General features: G+C 42.7%; 1 pseudogene; it reads left to right on the plus strand.

The window, feature by feature from the left end:
• LOC129188207 (centromere protein J-like) lies at positions 1–26,324 on the plus strand (annotated as a pseudogene).
• The last annotated feature ends 1,471 nt before the right edge of the window (positions 26,325–27,795 follow it).

The raw sequence follows: 27,795 nt of genomic DNA on the forward strand, positions 1-27,795 counted from the left end.
GGAAGTGTGAGGAAGGCTTGACCGACTGAACTCACAGGGCTGTTTCACGGCTTGAAATTACCTCCAAATGTCTGGCCTTCGTCAACCGGGAAGGCTACTGGCCTTGTGGGCTGCAGACCCTTACATTTGACACAGCCAGCGACATTTTTGAAGGGCTGGACGGAAGTGCGCAAAGAATCTTGGGATATGATGGGCCACGAAAGATGGTTTGAATGCAGACTTATTTTCAGTGGAGAAGGAGGACACATTTGGAGGAGCCTTCGCGGACTTTCTAATTTGGATAGCCTTCGCGCGGCGCGATGACGTCACACAGCCCACAAATGCGGACTGGGAGGCTGCAGGTCCCGGATTTACACAAAGACAACTTGCCTCTCGCGGGCTTTGTTTTGACATGGCGGCAAGGTTCGAAGGTTTGTCTTTTTGAGAGTTTTTTTTTAGCGCTTTAAAGGCATCATTTCACTCCAGTTCCTCGCGCGTCCATCGTTTGTGTTCAAGGTGAGTGTTTTTGATCATTTTTAAAAATGTTTGCGAGCGTTCGAAGTTGACTATTGAGGTACTTGTTGAGGCGTCGCCTGTGTTCCGAGAAGCATTTAACAACTAATGGAGATTAAGCTAACATACCATTTATTTCACGGTATGTTCGTCATACTCCTTTTAAGAGACACGAACTCTTATTAATATAGTTACTTCATGATAGTAAGTGTTTCCAGGAATACTTTACCTCCATTTGAATACCATGTATGTGTGGCGCCCTGGACAATTGTAATGGTAATGGTAATGGTTTAATTCATTCTGAACATGCATACAAGTTACACTGGAGTACATCACATAGCACAATTCACAGTTTAGCATGTCCAAAAAGGAGTAGGAAGAAGCAAGGCTTATTTAATCCTACCCCTCGTCAGTTTCACCTCGCTTGTTTTCCAAATGTGCTTTGTAAGGCCATATAACAGGAGTCGGCAACCTTTACCATCAAAAGAGCCATTTTGCCTCCCCTTTCAGTAAAAAAAAATAGTCAGGAGCCACAAAACATTACACAACTTATAAATTTGTTACAACCACAAAATTCATCAAACAGAAGTGCGCCTACATTTGTAGGTCTACTCTGAAACCATTTCAACACTTTACTCTGTAAGTCTTACTGAGTGGTCCCCATATTTGTGTAAAATTCCAACAAAATGTAGATGACTTTAAGATAAAGTCCAGAGTTCACATATCTGCATACTTGTGCTAAATTGTCATCAGTAAGCATTCTATTGGTCCTGTCCTTGACTGTCTTAGCAAAGAGAGGCATTCTTTCATTTTATCAATAATTTCCTGTTTATTTTTTCTTAATTTGGAGAACAGATGCGCTGATATTTTTATGAACGATTCTTTCATGTATTCTCCATCTTTGAATGGATTCCCATATCATGTGCAGCTCAGTGGCGATTTTTCTCGCTAAATCTGGCGACTTTCCAAACCCTCTTGGTGACTTATTTTCTCAAAAGCGACTAGCGACAAATGCAAAGACTTCTGACGTTGCTGGGAGAGTTTTCTAGTATTTGGTGATGTGAAAGCGAAAGCACATGTTATTCTGAGCCGTGACTGCACAGCCAGCTGCAGCACACTATCTGCCTCTCCTGGAGTCAGCACCTCGGCGATTAGCATGTCACAGGCTCCGAGCACGTAGCTACAGCACACTTTTACTTCCATCCATCAATTTTTCTATGCCGCTTCTCCTCATTAGGGTTGCGTGGGCATGCTGCAGCCGATCACAGCTGACTTCGGGTGACAGGCGGGGTACACCCTGGTCTGGTTGCCAGCCAATCGCAGGGCACATATAGACAAAAAAACATTCACACTCACATTCATAGCTATGGACAATTTAGAGTCTCCAATTAACCTAACATGCATGTTTATGGAATGTGGGAGGAAACCGGAGTACCCGGAGAAAACTCACGCACGCACGGGGAGAACATGCAAACTCCACACAGAAATGCCCAAGGGAGAATCGAACCCAGGTCTTCCCAATCTCCAGACTGTGACTGTGTGGCCAACATGCTAACCACTAGCCGCCGCTCTTCTACTTATAAAACATTTTCTATGCTCTTGTTAAATTGATTTATTTTACTGTGCCGTAACTTGCTTCAGATTCAACTCAAAACTCCCTCACCTTGTTTTTCTCTCGCAGTAAGTCTCACCGCATACACTAGCCTAGGTTGCTCATCTAATCAGCAGTCAGAATGCAGTCTAGATGCGTTCACGGACTTGCAGTGCGTCGGATATTTCATATTCTTTTCAAAAATGGACATCTACCTTATTTAGGTGTTGAAAAAAATCACTGCGGAGGGAGCCGCATCAAGTAGGCTGAAGAGCCGCGGGTTGCCGACTCCTGCCATATAACAATATAGTGCAATCATAGTCGAGGTTTATACTTACTGAAAGGAAACTATCGACTTAATGATAATCACTGATAAAATGGTTGACAGGATCGTAGGTTGATAAGAGTGAGTACAGACAATGTACTCACCAGAATGAAGAGTTAGTAGTCAGTGTAGTAGTGGTTAGATATGCAGTAGTGTAGTATTGTATGTACACAGTGGTTCAGGTCTCTTCTTCTTTGTATATTGTGAACATCAACTGCTTGTACTTTTTCTTAAATCATTCATTTTAGTGCATTGAGTTCCTTACTCAATCCGTTCCAAAACTTCATTCCACATACAGAAATGCAGAACGTTTTTAGTGTTGTAAGATTGTAAAAATAAGATTAATTAAAATTTTGAGAGTGTGTAGGAAAGAATATGCATAGAAGTGTTTTAGTTTTCATTTTCCCCTAAGATCATATTTCTCCTCTCTTGTTGATAAGAATTGTTTTACGTTTTTGGGTTGAAGGTTATTGTTTGCTTTATGCATAATTTTAGCGGTTTGAATGTTTACTAGATCCGCAAATTTTAATAATTGTGATTTTATGAATAAAGGGTTTGTGTGTTCTCTGTCAGCGGCGTTACGGATTATCCCGAGTGACCTTTTTTGTAGCACAGTTAGTGAGTGAAGTACACTTTTGTAATTATTACCCCATAACCCCACACAATAAGTTAGCTATGGTAATATCAATGAACAGTAGTGCTTTTCGGCCTAGAACAAATTCAGCTTTATTCAGTATTGAGGCTTTTCTTGCCACTTTATGTTATATATTTTTAATGTGAGATTTCCAATTCATCTTCTCGTCTATTATAACCCAGAGAAATGTATTTTCGTTCGTCCTGTCACTGTCTACACCATCAATTTGGATTTGCTCATCCGTATCCTTTTTGCACTTACCAAATAGTATTACTTTGGTTTTACTCAGGTTCAGGGATGTTTTTATCAAACCATCATTTGAGTATACCGTATTTTCACGACCATAAGGCGCACCGTATTTGAAGGCCTGTCTCTTTCTAGGTGGCATTTTTGAGGGTCCTTAGCCAAACATATGTTGTTTTTCCACAATGCACATACTGGCACTATGTACTATCTATTGGGGGCGTGCCTTTAGCGTCCTCTTTCACGCCCACACTTCCCCCTTTAACGTCCACATGCTGTCCGCAGTCACGTCCGCCTTTCCTCTAGTGTAAAAGCAGCCTGTTGGCAGGAAATGCTCCCAGTCAGTCAGGCGGAGCGCTCATCAAAGTCACACAACAACATTAACAGATTTTGAAACTCGGTGCACACACAAGGCGCTCCGCATTATAAGCCGCCCCGTCCATTTTGGAGAAAATGTAACAATTTTAAGTGGTCATGAAAATATTGTAGTTAATTCATCTGTGATTTTTTGTTTTGTTTTGTTTGTCCGAGCTCTTTTGTGCTGTCTCCAGAACAGAATGCGGTTGTATCGTCTGCAAATAATGCTAGTTTTAGGTCTTTTGTGATTTTATAGATGTTGTTTATATATAGATTGAACAGTTTTGGTCCTAGGATTGACCCCTGAGGTACGCCGCATGATATATTTAAACTCGCGGATGTATATTCTCCTAGCTTCACATATGGCCTTGTGTTTGCTCAGTAGCTTTTAACCCAGTTCAAGACTAACTCTCTGATTCCATACCTTTCTAGTTTTGTCATTAGGATATCGTGATTGTGTCAAAGGCTTTTGTTAAATCCATAAATACTGCATCTGCACTCTTTCTGTGGTCTATAGCATTGCTAATTTCCTCTGTAATTTCAGTTAGTGCCATGGAAGTTGAAATGTCGGTTCTGTATCCGTATTGGCTGTCTGCGAGTAATTCATTTTTATTTATAAATTTGTCCAACCTGTTGTTGAATAGCTTTTTGATAATTTGGGAAAATTGTGGTAATAAGGACACTGGTCAGTAGTTTGGGAATTGATGTTTGTCTATATTTAAAAAAATTGGAACTACTTTAGCTATTTTCATTTTATTTTGGAATTTACCTGTCTGGAATGATAGGTTACTAAGGTACGTTAGCGGTTGTGCAATCTCATTTAAACCCTTTTCATCGTTTCCATTTCTATTTCATTGCAATCGGTTGATGTTTTGGCTTTAAATGTCTTAATAATATTGATGATTTCCTTTTCTGTAACATTAGTGAGGAACATGGAATTGGGATTCCTGTCTATAATTTCATTCCTTTCCTCTATTTGGGATTTTGGGATCTTTTTTTCCAGTTCCGGTCCAATATTGGCAAAGTTGTTATTGAGCTTTTCAACTACCTCATTCATATTGTTATTTTTGACATTTCCATCTGTGAAATAATGAGGGTAGTCTGCTTTCTTAACACCATTCCGTATAATGCTGTCTAATATTGTTTTTGTTCTTGTTTAATAATTGAATATAATATTCTTTCCTACACACTCTCAAAATGTTTAATCTTATTTTTTTATATATTTTTGTATTATTTACATGATTACATGATTTTTATATATTTCTTATTTTCTTTTATTGTCTTATTTTTATATATTTTATAATTTTTTTCTGCTTCTCAAATTTTTTTAAATGATAAATCTCCTATATAATGTACTTTTCTTCTTACAGGCATTTTGCAGTCCTTTTGTCATCCACAGCTGATTTCTCTTTTGTTGATTAGATACTTCCCTCAGTGGACAATGTCTGTTGTTGCACTTCAAATAAATGTTTATGCCTTGTTCACATCAATATTGGGATGTAAAATAATTGTTTTAACTGTTAGTTTCATGTTCTTATCCCCAACCACATTGTTTTTTTTGTATTGCGTTTTCGGTCATCCTCGGCAAAAAAAAAACATCTTTATACAAAGAGTTGCAGTACTAGTTTTCGTCACCAGGTGGCAGCCGCGGTAAGAATGGGCACTGGAGAGGCCTTTACTCTATGGTAGTAGCATAAGATGCTATCAAAGTGCCACTCTGTACTGGTGCTAATTGTTTATTTTTTATTTGATGTTTCAGGTGGGCGTGTGTATCAAAAATACACTCGCTGTTATCAGTATTTGCTTCTTCGTAATTCCATTCCATTTCACTTATACGTGTCGAATAGAATAGAATACCTTTATTATCAATATGCAAGGTACAACGAGATCAAAAAAGGTGTCACCCGTTTCAGTACAAACACAGTAATAAAGTACAAAGTTTTTTTAAATCATTGCGTCTGGTACTGGGCCCCCGGCCCGGTGGTTGGGGACCCCTGCTTTAAACAACATACTGAGAATCTTGTACGTAAGCTGAAGCTAAAACTTCAGAAAAAAATCTTGCTTCTCAGCTTATACAAGGAAGCGTTTAATTTCTGCTGCTTTCTTACCTTTGCTGAATTATGGTGACCTCCTTTTTGTGAACGTGTCAGAGCATCTTTTAAAAAAGTCTGACACTGTTTACCACTCTGCTGTACGCTTCATGACTGGCTGTGGAAATGGTGTTCATCATTGTACTTTGTATGCTGCAGCTGCGTTTCTGCTTTGAACTTAACTGTTTTGAAATTGTTGATTGTTCACTGTGAACGTTGTATGTTGGGAATGTCTTGGACATTCTTTGTGTTATGCTGCTGTCTGAGCCAGGTCACTCTTGTGAAAGATTTTTCATCTCAGTGAGGTTTATCTGGTTAAATAAAGGATGAATCAATTCGTGGTAAAGGTGAGGAATAGTGAGGTAGTTTTGTAGGCAGCAGCGGTAACCGTGAAAGGAATATGTGTGTTTTACATGTGAGAGTTCAGGATGGTGACAGTTCTCGGACAGAAACTGTTTCTTATATTTCTATGCTATTTAGGTTTATGTTTGTTGTTTATGCTTGTTTGTTGTTTTTATTGGCTAATGCTAGCAATGTACAACATTTTGAAATGTGTAAACTCAAGTCTGTGATTAATTCTGTCTGAAGCATGACTTGAACTTTAATTTGATACCTCATTTACTTCTCGACCACAAATATTGAAGAAGTCAGAACAGATTTTATACCGGAAAATACTGTCTTTGGTCCCCCTTGCTTTAGTCAAGACAAAAGCTGTGATGGACCCACTGACCTTGGCAAATACAACCATACTACAATATATATAATAACTTAGGCTGCGAAAATCTGTTTTAAAAGTCACCAAAGGGGCCGCACGGTGGTTAGCACGTTGGCCAACACAGTAACAGCTTGGAGATCGGGAAGAACTGGGTTCGATTCTCCCCTGGGCATTTCTGTGTGGAGTTTGCATGTTCTCCCCGTGCGTGCGTGAGTTTTCTCCGGGTACTCCGGTTTCCTCCCACATTCCAAAAACATGCATGTTAGGTTAATTGGCGACTCTAAATTGTCCATAGGTATGAATGTGTGTGTGAATGGTTGTTTGTCTATATGTGCCCTGCCACTGACTGGCGACCAGTCCAGGGTGTACCCCGCCTGTCGCCCGAAGTCAGCTGGGATAGGCTCCAGCATGCCCCCGCAACCCTAATGAGGAAGAAGCGGTATCAAAAATGGATGGATGGAAGTCAACAAAGTAGCCGTTTACATTTTTTGACAATCAAAAAGTCCAGTGAAGAAATTTCATGTGTATGCCTCACAGTGCAGTGCAGCGACATGCTGTGTGTTTGTTGTCACCCCACACTAACCACAATGCAAAAGCGACATGCAGTATTTCCGGGCAAAAAAAAAACATTTTGCACAATTCAATTTCAATGAAATTTCCTCTGCAGATACATATTAAAGTAAATTCATATCCCATATACCTTTTATCTTGTTCTATAGCTCCGGTCCAAGAGTTTGAAAGGCTTAAAGTAGTACTTAATTTTCCAAGCACAATTTGACTTGTTGTGGTTGACTTGAACACACAATGTAAATCCGATACGAAATTGAAGATGAAGAAGTAATCTACCTAGAAAACATGTATACGAATTAAAATACACTTTATCATATGAAAAAATGGCATTTTTAAGGACGACCGCTACTTTCCCAAACACATTGGTGTAGTATAACTAGGCGAAGGTCGTTGATGTGTGAGGTGACTTTTGTGTCCCCACTCTTGACAGAACTGATTTTATTCAATACACATGTTACAAAAGTGAATTTATTAAACAATATACATAAATAATTTTGAGACATTTTATTACAATTACATTTTCCCAAACTAATTGCTGTAGTAACACTAAGAAGAGGTCGCTGGTGTGTGAGGTGAGTTTTGTGGTCCTACACGTTACAGAAGTGAATTTATTAAAAGCCAAATAAAAACTTCCCTTAAATTATGTAAAAGGTAGGGATGTCCTGATCCACATTTTTTGGCTTCCGATCTGGTAGCAATCTTTTTCTTTTCTTTTTTTGTTCATTTATTTTTTTAATAATAAAGATTTCGTTACAAACATGAATTTGTAGAATTTAATATGGTTATGCAAATAGCTCTTAAAGCATTAAAAATAACGCAACCAAATTACTGCTGAATTTACTTTTCATTACACAGCATGACCAACAATATCATTTGGCGCTTCTAACAAACCTCTGTTAGTCAGTTCCCTAATCCAATAAAAGATCAAATTGGAAAATAATGGGCGTGCAAAATACTTTTAGGGTAGGACTAATAATTTGACATGGTTATAAATCAATGTGTGGTGTGATTTAGAATATATGTTTTTTTTTTTTTTTACGTCTCTTAGGGTATGGAATCACAGGAGTGCCAAAATTAAAAGGGAATACGTGTGGAAATGCAAAGGGAATCAATAATAAAAAAATATACAAATGTAGTCATTCTTTTTCCATTTTGGTATTTCTTTTTTCTGTGTTGTCTTTGTTTTTTCCAATTTACCGTTGCTTTTCCTGTTTTGTATTTGTCTTTTCCACTTGTGTTTTGTCTTTGCATTTCGTCATGACAAAGACAAAAGAATGATTTCTGTATTGTCTTTGTCTTTTCCATTTTGGCGTAGTTTGTCCTGTTTTTGTCTTTGTCTTTTCCATTTGCATTTTGTCATTCAGTCATGACAAATGCAAAAGCATGCAAATGACAAAAGAATGACCCCGCCCACCTTTGGGAAATTTACATGGCAAATTTAAATATGGTAGACGAATTGAGAAGAGGTGTTCAACGAGAATTATGAGCAATTGCTCGGTTGGTGGAAGATGTCATGGAAAGTTTTTATAAAAGTCTTTAAAGGCTATTTCTGCATTGATGAATGCAGATATGAATAAAGCTGTGTGGCGCAATCTTGAGGAGGTAAATGCCTTATCTTATTACATGCCTTATCTTAGTAAGTCTTATGTTATTGAAATTCCCCCTGTCCTGTCCAGCCTTTAAAGCAGATAGAATTGTAGATCTAAATGCCCTCAAGTGCTCAACAGATTTACTCTGCTAGGGAGAAGTGTGATATACACTTGCCCTGTTATACAGGATTTATTTGACTTAGATGGTTGTTATTAAGCATATTTGGAGCGACCGGACCGGAGCAGGAGGGGACAGAGAAGAAGAGAAAAAAACGCGGGGGGGAGGGGAATAAGAGAGGGACAAAAAAAGAGACAAGAGACAAGGACAACAGCAGCTACAACAATTGTGACAACAAGAACAGAACAACAGAAACATACAGAACGACATCAGCAAATAAATGTCTGGGACGACTATTCCGACCCTGACGGAAAGGACAAAATAATATCAACAACCACAGTTACAATGCTGCATTGAAACAGTCACACATAATAGTAGTCATGATATGATGAACTATGATAGTGAACAGAATGACAATAACTGTAATGCACATCATTGTAAGAAAACTATAATCATACTGGTGAAATCACTGTCGCTGTAATAAAACCAACAACATAATAACACCCTGGTTAACTCAGTGAGTAATGTGGGGAAGTACGTATGTACTGTGAGTGTGCATATGTACGTGTGTACAGGTATCTCTGTATGTGGGGAAGTCTTCATATACTGTATACAGTATAAAGGTGCAGGAATGTGTGGGCGTGTAATTGTCACTGAGAATGCATGAAAGGAAAGGGACCGCCCTCCACCTCCCAGAGAGCCCCATCCCAAATAGCTAGACCGAGACCCTGCCACCAGAAGGCCACCAGGCCCACAGGGGCAGGCAGCACAAAGATCAGCGCCCCAAGAGCCAGCCCAGAGAGCCCACCCCCCCAGGAAGACCAGCAGGGGGCCCCAGAGAGGTAATCCCAGCCAAGGACAGGGCGCCAGCGAGCCGGAGGACAGCCAACCCCAGAGACCAGCGAGAGATCACACCCCACAAAGGCAGACGAGTACCGGGGGCCACACACAGGCAGGCCCAGAGACGCCCCCACAACCGGAACACCCCCCCCCCCCAATACTTTTGATACACGTGTATTTGCGTCTACTTCCTGTCCGTGACATTTTTTCCAGTCTGCTGAGTTTCCATCACTACATAGCCACTGCGAGCAGAAATCGTGTAATCACGTATAGACTAATAATCATCCTGGCAGAATTGCATTTGTCATGACTAAATGACAAAATGCAAATGGAAAAGACATACAAAACAGGAAAGTGACGCCAAAATGGAAAAAACAAAGACAATACAGAAAAAACAATGACAAAATGGAAAAAGAATATGACTGCATTTGTATGTTGTTTTTTTTTTATTGTTGATTCTCTTTATATTTCCACATGTATTCATGTATTTTGTATAATTTTGGCACTCATGTGATTCCATATTTGGGCCCTATGAAATTGTTTTTATTTCTTTCGAAGTTCCGTTTTTTCCGTTTAAATTTTTCAGAATTCAGTTTTTTACCTTTTCCACTTATCTTACCAGCACAGAGTGTGTGCTATTTGGGTTAGAGAATAAAATGCAAAAATCCTTACATTTATTGATGCAATACATCATTGGCCCATTTTGTCCAGTCATTGAGAAATGGATGTATCTTAGATAACTTTACTAATGGGATGTCAGCCTCAGCACATATTGCTACTAAATCTTCAACAAACTGTAATGCCCGTGCTTGTGATTAAGGAAGATGTCGTCACAGAAGTAATTCCAATCACGTTATTAATGTAAGATATTTTAATGACACCATTATTTTGTTTGCACATTAGACAAATGTGGCAAAGACCTCTCTTATATTGAAGGCCGGAATGTGTTGTGTGTGTGTGTGTGTGTGTGTGTGTGTGTGTGTGTGTGTGTGTGTTTGAATGGCAGTTGACGGTTGGTACGCACTGGGTGTAAGAATAAACGTGCCTCTTGTCTTTTTTCACTGAGAACCTGCACGTCGTCAGTGGGAAATGTAAAGTGGTCCTTACATTAAAGCAGTAAAACACGGTGAAAATATACTCATCGATAGAGATCAATGTAAGTCAGACTGCACAGAAGACGGCTCGTTTTGATTTAAAAAAAAAAAAAAAAAAAAAAAAGGTTGTAGCTCTTTGTGTTGTCATGTTTAAAAAGAGGGATGGTTTGCTATGTAATAAAAATTCGCTTGGGAGTTGTTGATCGTGGAAGTTAAAATCTGTGAATGCGTTTCTAACTTTACAGCAGCGCGCAAACTACGTGTTAGATTTTTTCATCGCTAAAATATGGGTTTTTCAACATGGCTAGTTGTGTCGATTATTGACTAATACCTTACTTAGCTGGTTAATGTTAGTCGCTAACGGCATGCTATTCTGTTCCATTCGCAGTGTGTATGCGCTTTTATTTTTTTAGTGATATTTAGCTATTGTTAAAAGGTCTTTTGATTCTCAATTGTACTTTCAAATGTGGTATAGTTCAAAAGTATATGGAATATGCAGTTTTATAACTGATGCACCAATATACAGTATGAACGTCAAGATGTCTACACAGGAACTACGGTAGTAGGAGAGCACATATGATGCAATCAAAGTGCCACTCAGTCCAGACACCAGTGCTGACCGTTTATTTCTTCTTTGATGTTTCAGCGTGTGTGACATTTGTCCAAACCCCGTCACCATAAACTGTCGCTCAAGACTTGGAGGACCAAAGGCCGCCACAATGTCATCTCCGGCCGCCGGACTTCCATACTCCAAGGTGGACTTTTTGTCCCGCTGGATGCCCAGCAGCACCAGGTCCGGTGTTATCCTCAACCCGAGCCCTGACCAGGCGGAGTCTCTGCGGTACACGTCCCCCTCATCCACCCCGCGACCTCCGCCCCTGGAGCCAGACGAGGGCGACTCCTGCGCCTCAGACTTCGCCTCCCTGCCGGTTTCGGCGGACAGCTGCCTCGGCGTGCAAGGCCTGTCCAGGGCACCTGGAGGAGACAGGCCTGGGGGTCACAGTCACAGGACCTCACATGGAGAGGCGCACAGTTTGGCTGAGATGTCCAACGACTCTCAGGATGCTCCCATGAGGATGAAGCTGGAAGAGGTAAGAAGAATTGATCATACTAGACTTGTCTAAAGTTCAGGTGAATTCAAAAGTTTGGTCATGTTCAAAGGTGACAGTTTTGATTGATGTGATAAATTGCATTGCTCATTGCATTGTGTACCTAATTCAATGAAGGTGGTCATCTTTAATACAAAGTGAAATATTTTATTTCATCTTTTTAGTCAATTTTAAAGGGTCACTGACATGAGTTTTCAACTTTGCTTAAATATGTTCAATATTGTTTATAATTATGTTCTATGTTGTTGTTTTTTTTTAAAATTGAACTTTAAATTAGTAAAATTTACATTTTTGAACCTGCCGTCCACCATTTTGGGAATCATCTTCTTCAACAAAGGGCGTTTGCCAAGTGACGTCCGTGCAGTTGAACTTCAAAGGAAAAACAAACACGAGCGAACGGACGAGATAGAAGATGTTTCGTGATTATAGCAAAGATTTGAGGGATGTGTCGTTAGTTTTCGGGGAGGAAGAAACACGTGGAGATGAACTAGAGAAGTTGCAGAACATGGGATTAAGCCGTATTGATTAAAACCAAAGACGATGGGAATACATGTCTGATGCTGAGGTGTTCGATGACAAAGACATGGAGATGAAGATTGGTCGGCTTCAAACACAAAATGCTAAGTGTAAATGACCTTGGAGTTGCTTGTCCTTCAAGTATTGTTTTAAATCGGCTTCTTAATTAGGGTAAAGGGCTCTTCTGAGCCTTTTTATTTTGTTGGTTCGTCGACACCCCGCCCCCCACCATCAACATATTGCTGTAAAAGTTTTAGTTTTTGGAAAAGTTTTATAACATGTATAATGCTCTGAATGCTTGTCCCTGTGGTGGCATACCGTTTACAATACTACATAATTATATGTGATGTCTTATTTATATATATATTGTGTTCTGCGGCAACGTTGACGCCTTTCTCCCCTTTAGTCCTGTTGATAGCTTCCTAGCATCCAAAAGACGTTTATACCGCACTTGTAAAGGTATTTCTTCACAGCAGCCTTCAGTGAAATGAACGTGAGGCTTTGGTCCATATCGCATACACCGAAGTTAGCATTTGCTTCGTTCTCCTGACATCCAACAGCCCTTCTGCTTTCAACGCATCTAGCCCAGCCATGGCGGGTAGCTCACTCCGCGCTCTCCTGTGTGGTTCTCCTGGGAGTCACAACTTCACACGGGGCTGCTACAGCATGTTGCCGCTTAAAATGTATCTCGCTCTGCACCCCGCTGTATAATCTGGTTCTCCTCCATAGCTACAATAGATTCAAGAGTTTTATTGTCATATGCACAGTAAAACAGGTAGTTCTGCTATGCAATGAAATTCTTGTTCTGTTCATTCTTCCAAAAAAAGAAAGAAAAACACAAGGAAATGAATAAGAACATCAGAAACATAAATACCAACAAATTAAGCAACAACAACAACAGAAGAGACATTAATACAAACAAATAACTAAATAAATAAATAAATAGTTTAAATAAAACGTTAGTCTAAAGCTTCGTTTTTTGGAAAGGAAAAGAAACAGTATCAGTCGGACGCTGAACAGCCAGCGCAACAAAACATTTTGGAATGACTACTGCACAAAACGAGATCGACCAGCTAACTGCAGTGTTGTTTAAGATGAGAGCCGTCCCCATGGCCGTCCCTATGCCAACGTCACTTGGGAAACGCCCGCTATTCCGGGATGGAGATCAGAAAAATGTCCTGCCACTATTTTAAGTGTAATTTTTTTTTACTAATTTAACGTTGGCTTTCAAAAAACGAACAACATAGAACATAATTACAAACAATATATTTCAGCAAAGTTGAAAAATCATGTCAGTGACACTTTAAGAGCACATATGCAATCTTTGCAGATGAGGAGGTCGCAGCAGCAAATGCAGGAGCAGCTTAAAGCCGACCATCTGCACGAGCTCCTTTGCCTCCAGGAGAAGTGGCAGAGGCCGTTGGGAATGATGAACACATCCCATCTTTGCACAGAGGGTTTGCACGCATGTCTTTGCTTCTTCAGATGAGTGTGCTATTGCACGTTTGCACACAGTCAGTGGCTACCATGTGTCATGCATGTCTCTTTGAGAGTTTAGGAGCAGAGCATGAGGCCTCCAGTCCCAGACAGAACCAGTACAGCCCTGCAGCCAACTGTCTCGTGAACCCCCGGCAGAAAGTGACGCTCACAGGGCTGCAAAGTGGTGTTGAAATGCAGGACAAGGAGGATGGTGGGATGTAAAGAAAAAGGGTGGCATGAAAGTGACAGTACTCTTAGGTTTTGTTTTGTGTGGTTGCCTCAGGCACGAGGGCTGATGCTACCGAGAAGCAACTTGATGGGTCTTCATCAAGACAAAGTGGAGACACGGCTTTTACTCACAACAACAGAGAAGATGATTCAGTGCCGAAAGACAGGTATGTTTCATTTCACGAGGCTAGAATTCTTTCTTTAAAGTCCTGGAAAACGACTTGGAAAAGGTGTATGAACCACGATGGTTGTCTTTGTTTGTTTGTGCGTCACGTTGCAGACCAATAATGGCAGGCAAGCAGACGTTTGAGCAGTTACTGGAGGAGCAGCTGAGGTTGGAGGAGCAGAGGTTGAAATCTGGCCGGCAACACCAGGTCAGAGAACATCACAGAGATCCACTAAATGTCAGCAGCGAAACTTACTTGTTGCAATAGTCCAGAAAACCAGAGACGAAGGAAAAAAACTTGGCTGCGTCTGCAAACCCTCTTGGTAGCGTGACCTGCACTTCCCCCCCCAAAAAAAACAACCTTGTGACTGTGGCAAAGAAGGAAAAATTGCACTTTTTTGGAATGTTGCCCTCCCCAATTCGTAGTAAGACATGAACACACGTCTTTCTCTTTTCTGTGTGTAACCCTTTAAGTACCTGACTGAGCAGGAAGGTCCACTTCTCTATCATCTGTAAATCTACGAGTTCCAAATGATCTCAAATCAATACTTGGGGTTTCAGTGTCTTCAGATTCGTAAGGAGGTTGTCAATGACATCTCTACATAGCGAGAATAATACCTCCAAACACAAGAGACACCAAGATTTAAAAAACAATGCAGTATATATTTTTTTCAAACTCAAGTCAACCCTAACAACCCAAGTCTGGAAGACGTGGACATGAACAAGTCACAAGAAAAAAAGAAAAAGTCCCGTGTTAAGTTTGTCTTTCAAGTTCCACTGTCCTTTCAGCTAAAAGCAGCTGTGGTCAGTTTTCACCTTTGATGTTCAAAGTGTTGAACTATTCATTTAGGGCTTAGATGCATCAGTTTTTATATATTTTTTGTACATAAAAAAAAGGAAAATCTAGCCACAAAGTAATAGATGCGCGTTTTAAAGATATAAGAACAGCTAAAAAGAGGCAGGTAATTAATTCATGCCATGGGACGCACCTATTCTGCCTAGGAAGCGTGCTATTAAAACACCTCCAAAAGCCTCCAACAAGGTTTTATGGTTTTGTATACATGCTGTGACCATGTAGTAACACATACATTCATGATAGCATCTAATACTTGCTGTATTTTGGTCATTTAAAGCATTTGTGGAACTTTCTTTCTGCGTTCATTGATTTCACATAGCAGCAAAGAAAGGAACGGCACAGCTAGCGTTAGCTTTTCCAAACTCAAAAACAAAAACACAGCAGCAGCGGCGGCAGCTCCTATATGTAGCGTGAGGTGTTCACCTTAACAACAAACTGGACTGGTCCGTCAACACCCACACCCTCTACAAGAAGGGCCAGAGTCGCCTCCACCTGCTGAGGAGACTGAAGTCCTTTGGTGTGTGCAGGACTCTCTTACGGACCTTTTATGACTCTGTGGTGGCCTCAGCCATCTTCTATGCTGTGGGCTGCTGGAGAGGGGGCAGCACGGACAGGGACAGGAGCAGGATCAATAGACTGATCAGGAGAGCGAGCTCTGTCCTGGACGGTCCTCTGTGCTCCGTGGAGGAAGTGGGGGAGAGAAGGATGTTGGCTAAGCTGACATCCATCATGGACAACACCGCTCACCCGCTACATGACACTGTTGTTTTCCTGGGCAGCTCCTTCAGCAGCAGACTGTTACACCCACGGTGTAAGAAGGAGAGGTTCCGCAGGTCCTTCATACCGACCGCTGTCAGGCTCTACAACACCTGCACCACCTGAACCATGTTGTAGTCACCATGTATTCTTTACTTGCGTATCTTGCTTGCTGCTGTAACAAGTGAATTTCCCTGCTGTGGGATAAATAAAGTACAATACAATACAATACAATACCTTTCGCTAGTGGCCTGAGACATTGTGAGTGAGCGTGGTGAAGCTAGTCGTTAGCCGACTAGTAGCTAGCTGATGTGGTGTGGCGACGTGTCACTATGCCGGTAATGTAGTTCTTTGTCATAACAATGTTAATAACAATAATAACAGTGTCGTTCTAGCTTTGTCAATATGCAGGTCCCATTATGTAAATGGACGTTGCTGGCGTTGTTGTTTTTTCTCAGAAGGCTTTATTGGCGGAATAAATGTGTCCCATAACATGCATTCTTGGCAGCCTCTTTTCACCTATTTTTATATCGTTAGAACGCACAGAAAAGAGAAAGACGCGTGTTCATGTCTCACAGAAGGCTTGTGGATGATGGGCAAAATAAAGAAAAAAAGTGCAATTTTCCTTAAAAAGGTGTGATTGGTCTGCTTGTAGAACATTATTTCCTCTCTGTATAAGACTTGTTCAGCGGGTGAGCAGCCCATCTCTGAACTCCTCCATTTCAGATCAACATTTGTAATAAAAATGACTGTTGTGATAGTCAATATAAATAACACAAAGCTTCTTTAAATATATAAATACAATTTCTTCGACTTTTAACAAGATTTAAAAAATATGAACGTGTCATCTTGGGATTATACTAAAATCTTAAATGCAAATACAAATTCATTGATAAAACTGATTTCATATAGATTTTTTCTGGATAATTTTTTTATATTCTAACATAATCCATAAAAGTTCTGTCGTGTCAAAAAAGAAAATCAACATTTATACATATTTTTTAAGTCTCAGGTACCTTCAGATAATTACAGATAATTCTACAGATACAGATAATTATAGTATATATAGTGTTTGTGTGTTACATAGTTATGTTTATATACCCTTTAGTGTCTGCAGTAGTGTTTTCTTGCTTTGAAGTATTAAATGACACTGCAGCAAGTGCAAATATCCATTCATCCATTTTCTATGCCGCTTATCCTCACTAGGGTCACGGGTATGCTGGAGCCTATCCCAGCTGACTTCGGGCAAGAGGCGGGGTCCAGTCGCAAGGCACATACAGACAATCATTCACACTCGCATTCATACCTGTGGACAATTTAGAGTCACCAATTAACCTAACATACATGTGTTTGGAATGTGGGAGGATACCGGAGTACCCGGAGAAAACACACGCACGCACGGGGAGAACATGCAAACTCCACACACAGATGCCCAGATCTTCCCGATCTCCTGCGTAGATCTTCTCTCGTAAAAGATGTACCACCCTGTTGACTTGATAATAGAGCATGTGATATGATGTTGATATGTGACGGGTTTTTTAACTTAACTTTGATGTGTCATCATGTTCACAGAAGCCAAATGGAGGAGACCCCCCCCCCAATAAAAGCACCTTTCTGAGGCGAGGCCAGGGTCTGTCTAGATTTGCCAACAACCGCAAGTCCTCTTTCCACAAGGAGGACACGATGACTGCTTCCAAAGCACCGACCCAGGCCAAAGTTGTTGCCCACAGCAAGTCTGGGCCCACATTTACCCGGAGAGGTGACAAAAAAGCATCCCAGATGCTTCCTGTCCAACGGAACGCTGCCACCCTCAACAAGGAAAACCGTCCGAGTGGCACCACTTGGCCACCCCAGGATCTGAGATTTGAGCGTAACGCAGCGCAGAGGAAGGTGTTGGGCTGCCACCAGAGACCAAACACAGACAGAAGCGAGGATGTCTTCATTACTCGACTCGGCAAGCAAGTGCAGCACAGTCAGCTCGCCGTGACAAAGCAGGTGGCCGCCGAGCAGAGTCCAAGACCGGAATCGCCGGGCAGGCAAGCGGTGGCCAGAGTTCCGCAGAAACCGTTCGTGGAGAAGCTACAGCGCTGGAAGCGCGAGCGTCAGCTGGAGAGCATGGGGCTGGGAGAGTTTGAACTCCTGGAGCAAGCGGCCGAGGAGCTGTCCTTCTCCTCCACCTCCTCCTTTGTCACCAAGGTGATGTTTTCTCCTCACGCTTCAATCATGACACACGCAAGTCAGCGCTTTCCAGCAATTTACACTTTTTAACCTCAGTAACGTTTTCATTTCATAATCAGTGCATTTATAATACCCGCTTAAATTGTCCCTCTTATGTTGACAATCCGTCCATGTGGACTAATTCATCAAGTCCCGGTACACTCTTGTTATTACTAAAAAGTGTCCGCTTAAGTCGACGTCGACATAAGGGGTGATTTGAAGGAAAAATGGTCCGTTAATGATTGTTAGTAGACGTGTCGCGAGACACGCAGTTGACGAGACGATAGACGAGATTGGGTCTACAAGACGAGATGAGATTACTTTGAAGAAAAGTACAATTACAAAATGTGCCAATTTATTGCAATCTCTTAATTTCTTTTCTCCTACGTTAGACTTTGCACTGTGTGTATGCTAGCGGCTCCGCCTCCACCCACCGAGACAAAGAGGCTGTATGACTGACAAAAGGGCTCACTCCGTTCATGCCGTTGTTCTTTGGAGCAAACGTGCCAGGGTGCTGAAATCAATGCACAGAGTGAAACCTCTTCTTACCTGTTTGGATGCGGGGAGGAAGAAAATAGACACAAAAATCTATGGCCTTGTTTTCTGAACGAGAGATCTTGCGACACGAGGTCTTGTGACACCCCTAGTTGTCAGCAACAGGAGGTAAGATTTGTGCAGGTACGAAATCTTTGTCGTTGGAGTCAAAAGGAAATGAGCGCCGCGAAACCGCGTATGTCGTCTTCAGTCAGCCAGTCTGAGGGGTGTTGAGGCAAGCAGCTTCCACTGTATGTGACATGCAAGTATTATATCATTTGTTTGCCATTCTTTTTGAAGAGTAAGATTTGATGGTTATTTATGTTTGTGCTGATTGGCTGGGAGAAATCACATGCTTCTACTGTGGTGTCCAATTATGGCTGTAAAAACAAGTTTCAAGATGAGGTGTGACATATTGTTTTTGTGGTCCTGTAGGTTCTCCAGATGGATCAGCAGAACCGGAAGCTGCTCGGTGTGGCCGGGCCGGACCAGAGCTGCTTCTCGTCCATGCCCATCAAGTCCACGCCCACCAGGGAGCAGCGCCGCAGTCCTGGAAGTCATGGTGACAGCGGCCGTGTCGTTGTGAAGAAGAGCAAAGTGAGGTTTGACGACGGCGAGGACTTCACATCAGCGGCCGGCGCCGACATTAAAGAGCCGGAAGGTTTCGACTCGGCGCACTTTTCCCCCAGCGGCCTTCCAAGCTGCTTCCCCGTCCCGTCTGAGCCGGCATACGACAGACACTCCTGTCAGGAGGAGGACGGCGCCAGTGAGGGCGACGGCGAGAGCGATGACGTCATCAGCAGCATCAACTCCTCGCTGACTGAGGACACAGACGCGCCGCCAGTCCAAATCGTGTTTAACGACGAAGACACGTGGAGCGACCTTGACGACACAGCGGTTAGAGCGGCTGACCTGGTTTCCACGGGAGCGGCCAATCAGGAGCCAGAAGCTCCTCCTTCCAAACTCATGACGACACTGTTCCCGTCAACCAAGCCAAAGATCCAGAATGCACCTCTACCTCCGCCCCCCACCCAGGACAAGAAGACAGAAAAGGAGGCCGGTGAGACACACTCTTCCGTCTTTCGTCGTTTCAAAGCAGGGCTTTCTGAGGATGAATCCAAATTGATTTTCTTGATTAATCAAGTCTTGGAGTGACTGAGGCAAAATGGAGTGCACTACTTGGCTGCACCCAGCAGAGGCGCTGTTGAGTCAGCCCCAACTAGATTACTGTCTAAAGCAAGAGCACTTATCCGACTTGAACCAAATCTATTGGAGACGCTGTAATGTCAAACCAAGTTTAATCCGGATCTGCTCTGGATCGCACCTTGCAATGTAAATGTGTTTCTGTTCCATTTAGCTTGTAGTTTGCAGGACTAATGTAAGAGCTTTGTGTGTGTGTGCTTGCATGTGTGTGTGCATGCAGGCCTGTGTGTCAATTCCACACAGGTGAGGGAGATGGTGGCCCAGCTAGAGATGGAGATTGAGCGCTTCCAGAAGGAGAATGCGGCACTGGCCAAGCTCAGAGAAGAGAGCGAGAAGAAGCAGAAGAGCCTTAGGTGATCGAAACGATCCACATTGGAACCGTCCCCTGTCCTCTACCCCTGACTTGTATGTGGTCCACATTTGTGGTGTCCAGGATGGAGTGCGAGGCGTTTGAGAAGCAGAGAACAGAGCATCTGGCTCACTTTGAGGACTACAAGAAAGAAGAAACCAGGAAGCTGCAGAGGGAACGCAAACTATTTGAGAAACACGCCACTACCGTGCGAGCCACACCCAACAGGAAAGAACGAACGGAGATCCAGGTAACGTGTGTTTGTTTGCCACTTAGCAACCATCACGGAACCAGGTGCTTACCAGCTGTTCGTTCCTTTCACATGTCTTGTAAGATGAGATCTTATTTACTCAACTGCAGAAAGTAGTAAAGTTGTATTTATTTACAAAGCACATTTTTACACCACCTCTGCTGCCCAACGTGTTGTACAATTAAAAGAAGAAAAAACAATCACAAATAAATTAGTAGAAAAATGGTTATGATAAATAAAACCTACATATTAAATACAACACCGAAAATATATAACAACATGCCATATAATAAATGTAATAGAGTAAAAAGACTGGCTCAAATTTGCATTTAGTGTCAATAAAGTTCGATGGATTGTTTTGCAATTACAAACACATTTTTTACATTCATGATAATAATAACTGGGATTTATGTTGCAGTGGTTTCAGTGTTTTATCTTCAGTGGTTTATTATTGAAATCATTTAAAAAAAAGATTTTTTTTTCCATAAATAATAAGAAATACAATCATGTTACTACTTAGTAATATCAGTTAAATATTTCAAAATAAATTCCATTTTCCTACTTTTCACAAAGTTTCACACATAAACGAGAAATGAGTGCTGCACACTTTGCGTACCAACCAACTGAACAGCAAACAAATGTGATTTCAGGTGCTGAAGGAGCAGCTGAGCTCCCTGCAGGAGGAGCTGAGGAAGAAGGAGAGCAGCTGGTCGTGCACGCACACTCGCCTTCTCCAGCAGATTGACTCTCTCAGCCAGGACACGTTCGAAATGAAGGACCAAGTGACTACTTCATGAAAGAGGCAGGTGGTATGGCGGAAGCGTGTCCTAACGTCTTTTCTCCGTCTCTTCTCTTGTCAGGTGTGCACATTGAAGCGGCTTCGTGTCATATCCTTGCTAAAGAAGTCTTTGGAAGCAGAGAGCAACACTAAATATGTGTCTTCTGTTAGCAAAGGAGACAAACTGGCTGTAAGTGTTTTGTTTTTACAACTTTATGCTAAAAAATGGTGTTATTATTCATTAGTAGTGTCAACATTTCAGCCTTTTGCACTGTTTTTTTACATTTTTGCTGTTTTTTTTTTTTGTTTATTTTATTTTTACAATGACAAGTCCATCACCAATGGCCCCCGGTCCCTACTTTGGACACCACTGGTCTTGGGGAAAGTGTATTTGCATACAACAGAGGGTGCTGTAGCCTCATCACACCCTAAAGCACAGCCGCAGCAAGTGTTTTTCCACTTGAATATTAAGACCAAAAACCTGACAAAATACATCCAGTACCAACCCAATCTGATGTATAAAAGCCATGATACAAATGCAGCACATTGACAATATCCTGGAAAAGATTCACCCCAGTCTTCCAGAAGACAAACAACACAGTATGTGTGTGAAAACCAAAAAATACATCCACCAATATGTATTTATTTAATTTCATTTACAAGAATGAAGTGGTAAATTTACAAGAAAGAACTGGTAACTTTATGTTACAGGCATTGTCTGAGACAGCTATGAAAAGGGGGCACTTGTGTGACCTTTGGCCTTGGGCATGTGGAGGGGGCGGGGTAAGGAAGGTGGAAGTGAGAAGGGCTAGACATGCTAATCTAAATGCTAAATACTCAACTGCTCTGTTTTGCTGCCACCTAATAAATAATAGCTTGCTTGAAGCGATAGGATAGTTTCCTTTCTTCTTGAAGATCTGTGCTCTATTTTTCCTCTGACACGTATGACACCATCACACCTAATATGACCACTTTATTCTCAGAAATGTGTGCCTTTTTTTCTCCCAAACTTACTTTATTCTCATCGTAATACGACTAGTAGTGCAAGAAACTTTATTCTCATATTACTTTCTTTCTTGTAAACGTATGATTTATTCTTGTGAATTTACAACTTTATTCTGGAGATCTCTGATTATATTTTTTTCTGTGTGGCCCTAATACTCCGTAATATTTCTTTCATAAAGACTCCTCTGGACTCCAGAGGGAGCGTCGGCCCTCCAAGATGCAGTACTGCAGCGGCCGCTAGAGGGAGTTCCAAGGACAGCAGGCATCCTGACCACGAGCCCAAAGGTAAGATTGACTTCAGCTTTTTGTTCGGTGTCGCAGAAGATGAGTGAAATGTAAAAATATGTCATGTATCATTGATATATACTGCAGTAACACTTTATTTCTGATGTGTGTGTGTGTGTGTGTGTGTGTGCGCAGTAATGAAGAACAGTCGAAGAAAGCCTGGCGAGTCATCATCGTCATCATCACAGAGGTCTGCCAAACAGAACGTGTCCACCAGCCAGCCTATTCCAGCACATTCACATAGCTGTTCCCCGGTAAGAGGCATCACTCTTAACTGACTGCTAATTCACAGAGGTGCTAATGTCATGGAATATAATAATAATACTGGTAAATATGACTAATAATTCTTACACAGCCAAGAGCCGTGAGGCCAAGTAAACCAACCAAATGCAGCGAGGAAGAAGATGCTCTGGAGGTCATCATGTATCCTGATGGCGAGGTCAGCAAAGATCCACACTTGCTTCTAGATAATAGGGGAAAAATCTCATGCACAATGGGTTTACTTACCGTCATTGAAAAACGTTTTTATCTACCTTTTAAATGGCAGAAAAAAATAAAGACAAAACAATGCATCAAATCTGAACATTAAATAATGCAGAAAATACTAAAGACAAAATATAAATAACATAATTTAAACATGAAATAATTGAAATGTTTGTCGTGGCAGAAAATATTAACTTATCCTTTTCCTCTTTTCTGACCTATAAATGTTGTTCCAATGTTGTATCCTCGTGTTAAACGATGCCAGCGTGTCATACGATGAGGTTTGTGCATTTGGAAGTGAGACCTGAAAGCAGTTTTTTTTTTGTTTTTACACTCAATGCAACCCGGACTTATGTTGCCCTTATACGGGCATGCCCAGCACCCCCGCTCTGCTTCGCTCTGTTGACGGTGTTAGCACGTGTGGCTCCCAGGAAATGTTTGTGGGGATGTGCCTAAAGAGGCAAGCAACAGGCAGAAGTGGTTGGAGTTGCTGATTCCCGGCCAGCAAGAGAAAAACATGCTCATCTGTCAACGGCATTTCACACGGGACTGTTTTGTGAACACGGGCAAATACCAAGCCGGACTATCCGCCTGTTGCTGAAGTCTGACGCCTTTCCGACATGACTTGGCCGTGTTGAAGAGTCAGAAGAGCAAGTTGTGAGTAACAATTCATCAGTGTCCCAACTGTGTTTATTTGTGTAAGTAATCGGACAAAAGGGCAGCTGTCCGGAAGTCCTCGGGAGTGTGACCGATCACGGTGGGGTGGGCTCGGCTGGAGGCGTACCAGGAGGAGGGCCGGTGGTGGAGTAAATTACACAGACCGTTTGGGCGGGAGGCAGGAAACACTGCAGGAAGAGGTGCAGAGTCTGGAAGATCTAGAAAGCTTTCTGTGCGGGTAATCGTGTGTCGCTGCTCTACACTTCACTTCACACTACCAGTCTGTGTTGGAGTGATTGCTTCACCAAACCTCGTCATTTTATTTTATTTTGCCTTCAGACGTTGTATTCCTTCTCTGTATCGTCTCCACCGTGGGTCTGAATGAACTGCACCCTCTGGTGGTTGTTGCAAAGTCATGCAAAAAGAGCACAAACATAACTCGTGGCCACTCTGTCTAAAGTGAAAGGTGATCATTCCAGGTGGAGAAGTTCCTGGCCAGCGGCGCTTACATCGCCATCTTCCCCGATGGGATCAGGAACACGCTTTCATCAGACGGTGCCACGCTCACAATCACTTTTAACAATGGCGACACCAAGGAGTTCACGCCCAACCACAGAGTGGTGAGTCCGTTTGATGAGTGGACACTTGGACTTATTAAAAATAATAATAATAATGAGGATTTTTAGATGTAATAATTGTGTGCTTGTCAGATCTACAACTACGCAGACACCCAGACGACGCACATCATCTACCCAGACGGCGTGGAGGTGCTGCACTTCCCCAACAACTACACAGGTGAGACACCTCCCACGTCATCACTCAAGAGCTTCCAGGCAGCATCCATCTCATCATCATCTCCTCCCTCCTCCTGCAGAGAGGCACTTCCCAGACGGCCACAAGGAGGTCTGGGATGCGGACGAGACGCTGACAAACGTCTTCCCCGACGGCAACAAGGAGAGAGTGCTCAAGGACGGTACCGTCGTGCACGTGAAACCGTACGTAGGCACGTCGGCTTAGCTTCCCGCTGCCTTCCACGCCAGGTGTTCACATCAGTCGTGTCGTCCCCCGCAGAGACGGTACCAAGGAGATCCGTTTCAACAATGGCCAGTCGAGGTCCACACGGCCGACTACAGGATGAGAGAGTATCCGGACGGCCCCTTCAAGAGCTCTGGCCTGGCCGCTCTGGAGAGAACGCACAATCCATGTGGAGGAATTTTTGGGTATGAGGAATGACGAAGGATAGATTGACTTGATTTGTTTAACGACATGGGCCTGGCCAAAACGCTGACAATGATTGCGCTCATTCTGGCCAAGAAGGTGAAACCCAAACAGGAAGAAGAATAGAAGAAACAAGGGGTCTGACTCTCTAAAACTGGTAACTTTCTCACGCCATTTTGTCAGAGAAAATAACCGAGGAAGTGGAGATAGTTTGGTGATGCCCTCCGAAAGCACCTTGATCATCTGCCCCGCCTCACTGGTTCATCACTGGAAGAAAGACAGGTCAAGGCGGGCAAGGTGACTGTTTGTACCACGGGCCCAACCGCAAGAAGTGCGCCAGAGTGTGAGGGGAACACACACACACACACACACACACACACACACACACACACACACGTACCACTACAAGGTCAGTATTGACAGCGATATATGCAGCAGGTCTTCCCTCAAACTAATGTCTGGTCACATCTGGTGTAATGAACACATGATGCTCCTTTGACTGCGATGCCACTGGATGCATTTCACAAATAAACACTGTGTGTGCAAAATAAGACAAACACAGTAATCCATCGCCATTTTGCAGCTTCACTCTTCAGCTTCATATTTGGAGCGAAAATATGTGTGTTAAAATTTGCCTAAAGTGCATAACCTTTTGCATGCTACACTCTTCCATGCTATTCCACGTCCTCCTTGCTGTTGAGTGTGCTTTCACATGCAAAAGATCTCTCCCTAGCTCTTCAAATGCACTCCTGCCACCTTGTGGCTGTTTGGGGGAGGGGGGGGTGTTCCAATCCAATCCAATCCAATCCAATCCAATCCAATCCAATAACCAGGGGATTACGCGGCTCCTTTTCCCTTGTTCTTGGGCCGATGATCATCTCTTTAGTCTTATCTGTATTGAGAAGGAGATTGTTATCACGACACCAAGCTATGAGGTCCGCCACCTCTCTTCTGTATGATGTTTCAACACCACCAGTGATCAGTCCGATGACTGTGGTGTCATCCACAAATTTAATGATGCTGGTGTTCTGGGAGGCCATGCAATCATAGGTGAAGAGCGTGTAGAGGAGCGGACTCAGCACACAAACTGTAGAGGGTCCACAGTGTCTGAGATGCTCTTTTTGATGTGGGTCATGACTATTCTTTCAAAGCACTTCATAACAATAGGAGTGAGTGCTATAGGGCGATAGTCATTCAAGCAGGTCACGTTGCTCTTCTTGGGTACGGGCACTATGGTGGTGGACTTAAAGCAGGTCGGTACAGATGCTTGTGCAAGCGACAGGTTAAATATGTCAGCAAGCACATCAGCTAGCTCTGATGAACAAACCCGAAGTGCACGACCTGAGATGTTGTCTGGGCCTGCTGCTTTTTGTGGGTTTGTTTTGTTCAGAACCCTGCGCACATCAGCTGATTGAGAGGTGAGTCTTGTGTGCTCCCCAAACCCAGCCACCCTCTCTGCTCATCAGGAATTTGAATTTCAAAGCGGGCGTAGAACTCATTCAGCTCATCTGGAAGAGACTGTGTCCGTGTAACAAAAAAATGTTAGTGTCTACACAAAATACACACACACACACACACACACACAAAAATAAATAAAAGTTAACAAAAAACTGCAAAAATGTACAAAGTACAACCCAAATCCTCCAGGCCTAGCCATGGAAAAAATACAAAAAACAAAATGACTAAACTAAGGACGCTGCTAAAACACGGAAGTAGCAGGAATAAAAAAGGTTCTTGTTCATTTTTGTCAAATACGTACAAGAACACAAATTGCTGCTGAAAACCAAGCAGGATGTAACAAGCAAAGCACAAAGCAAACGCCACTGCTGCAGACCGGCAAGCAGGGAGTACAAGTACTTCCAAAGCCTAGGAAGGGAAGACCAGAGAGCTTGGGAACAGGTATGTAACAAGATCGGGAGAGCAGGAGACAGGCGTGCATGAGTTAATTAAACTCTTTTTGTCTCTGTGCTGCCTGGTGAAGCACTGTTACCACGGCAACATGGTAAAGCTGAGTTAGACTCAGCTGTCATTACCATCCAGGTCTGAGAAGCATGTTCTCACCAAACTCTATGAGTCTGCTGTGTGACAACATTCCTCAGCTTTGTGTGGCCTGCAGGCTTCATGGAATCAACTCTATAAGACTGTGTGTGTGTGTGTGTGTGTGTGTGTGTGTGTGTGTGTGTACGTACATGCGCAGGAGGTGCCCACTGACCCCAGGGAACCTCTGGCAGTTGAGCTCGTCATAGATGGAATGAGCCTCAACACCATCCTGTGTCACCACAAACATGCTTTCATGGACTCCACAGCACTGAAGGTGTGTGTGTGTTTCATGTAAATGTGTCGTGGTCTCCAGACACCTTCCCTGCCATCTGCTGTCACCATTCTAGACGTGTGGGACATGGACACAGAGGTGCTTGAGCATCCAGTACCGGTCATAAGTTTGGAGACACTTGTCATGTTATTGAATGGGAAGGCGTCCCCCCACTTCTCCAGGGTCTGACGGGCCCTCAGGAGGCGATGCTCGGGCCTTTCATGGAGCCTAGCCTGCCTCGGGTCAGATGCCCGTGGAGCTGCTGCGGTTCCCCGTCCAGGTTCTCATGGCCCACGTGGCCGGATTCAATTGGAAGTGGAAGACGAGGTGCTTTCCTACCGTCCAGAGTGGAGCATGAAAGCCACACTGGCCATGATGGACCTGCTGGATGGCAACCTCATGGCCTCAGTGGAGGTACTAGACGCCTCTTTTTTAAAGCAGCCAATGTCGTATCCTTGCACGGACTCGGAACTGCTTAACAACCAAAATGGGGACTTAAATGGATAGTTTGTATTTTTTGACATGAAGTTGTATGACATCCACAACAGCACTGTAGTCCGTTAACAGCGATTTAACCCCCACTTGGTCTCCTAAGTCCATTTCTGGTCAGATTTCTTAGTTGCTGGGGACAATTAAGTAAAGAGTTTGGCTTCTGAAAACAATATGCATTCAAAAGACTACAACATTTGTAAACAAATGTATATTGTTTTCCCCACTTTTGTCTTCACTGAAACAGT

Source organism: Dunckerocampus dactyliophorus, chromosome 9 (genome assembly GCF_027744805.1).
Source record: "Dunckerocampus dactyliophorus isolate RoL2022-P2 chromosome 9, RoL_Ddac_1.1, whole genome shotgun sequence".
NCBI classification, from domain to species: Eukaryota; Metazoa; Chordata; class Actinopteri; order Syngnathiformes; family Syngnathidae; genus Dunckerocampus; species Dunckerocampus dactyliophorus.